Below are 1,985 nucleotides of genomic sequence, written 5' to 3' on the forward strand. Positions count from 1 at the left end.
CATCTTTGTTTTATTCTGTTGGCCTTCTTGACTTGCTTTCCACCTCATTCCTTGCCTCTATGACTTGCTACAGTCCTCCTCTGCTCACTTCCATCTCTCCTTCTGGTGCCTTCAGTCTGCCCTGAGATCAGACAAGTGGCCAGCATGCATTTGTGTTCTTTTCCTCCTGGGTACTTGAAGCAGTGGGGCAAACAGCTACTATATGTCATAAGGTTTGTCATCATAGAAATTAAGGGGTATATGCTTGAAACAAGTGTGGAGGGTTGTGATTTTAATGGGTGTGCTGAACCACTTTCAGGTCTTCGGTGGTGATTCATTAACAGGAAGCCGAGGGTAAAGTCTCTGTTGTAAACCTGGCCATGCTTGGGAGGGGGATCTTTGGAGCCTTTTCTGCAGGTTGGCCATTCCTTTATGAGATAACTTCTGGTGGCCCTTTGTGCTCTCTCCAGCTGGTACAAGCCAGGAGCCAGGTGGAAGAATATCTCCAGCAGAATCCAGACAGCAAAGCACTCATAGAGTACCTTGCGCTTCTCCATGTTGGTTAAAGCCAGTTCTCCCTCCTCATTTGTCAGAGGGAGTGCACTCTCCCAGGTCTGTCACTTCTGCCCAGTGCACCTGTAGGCTCCCTTCTGGTTATTTTTACATCCCTCGCCAAGTTCAGTTCCATCTGTGCCTCAGCCTTCCTGATCCCATGCATGTCCAGACAGCATACCTGGCCCCTTCCCAGCTACCTGGCCCTGCTTCCACTGCATACAACAAGCATGCGGGGCAGGGCCAACCAAGGAGTCCTATTAAAACTAGTGCCACCAAAAACAGCTGACGAGCCTTGGTAATTGAGACTCCTTGCTGGGAGGCACTGAGGCCCCGAATTTGCCACCAAAAATAACCTCTCCAGAGCAGTTTGCTGTTATCTGGGGGCACATGTCACAGATGTTAAGAAGACTCTACTGCCTCTGATAAAATAGAAGGCCACTACCCACTCAAGGTCTCATTCAAGTAGGGTCCCAGGAGGCTGCAAAAAAGGAAATTACAGAACATTAAAAGGGACTTTGAATCCCTTGGGAAGATGTTAAAGGGAGCAGGAACACAAGTAGTCTTCTCTGTACTGCTGACTGGGGGCTGAGAAATGAAGAGGGAGAATGGGCCAGGTAAATTACTGGCTCAGGTAATGGTGTCAGATCAAGGTTTTGGTTACTGTGATCTTGGGCAGGCCTTTGAGAGACCAGGTATGTGGACATCAGACAGAATGTGACAGAGCAGGTGGGGCAAAAGCATGCTGGGGAGCAAGCTGGTTGGATTGATTACCAGCACTTTAAACTAGATTCAGTGCAGGGAGTGGATAGTTCCTTGTGATAGAGAAGGGACAGGGAATGCTGTCATTTAAGGAAACTGCAGGGGAAATCCTCAATTTGTGAGGAGTCTTGTATTTCGATATCATATTTAGTAAAATAAGTTTTTCCTCCTTAGATTGCCGCTGTTTTTATCCCATTCCCCTTTTTCCCCCTCCTTTCTGGGCCCCGGGGAGGGGCCCACGGGGTGGCTTCCCCTGTCACGGGCATGGGTAAATCTAAGTAACCCATGACAGATTTTTTAAAGACTAGTCAAATGCAGCAGTGGGTGTGGAGAAAGAACAAAGAAATCTGTAACGGTCTGTGATCAATTATTATAATTTCCATTGCCATCGGACTAGCAGCTGCGCCGAGCCCGGGACCGGACCGAGTTAGAGTTGGGCTGCCGGAGCAGTGAGGCGGAGCGTGTGAGGCCCCTTGGGGTTCGGTGCCTGCGGATATGATATCGAAATACAAGATAACACAATATAATATAATTGAGGCTAACAAATCGAACAAACAGAGAGAGAGAGAGTCCCCGAAAACAGAGAGGCCTACTGTGAACTCTATGCGACACGGCTGGAACGCTTCCCACTCTCCGAGAAGTCCGAGAGAAGGAGGAGGGCACTCCAGCCTGGGAACGAGATTATACAGCGT

The sequence above is a fragment of the Coturnix japonica genome, chromosome 26 (genome assembly GCF_054131305.1).
Source record: "Coturnix japonica strain WE chromosome 26, WE-NBRP24, whole genome shotgun sequence".
Lineage (NCBI taxonomy): Eukaryota > Metazoa > Chordata > Aves > Galliformes > Phasianidae > Coturnix > Coturnix japonica.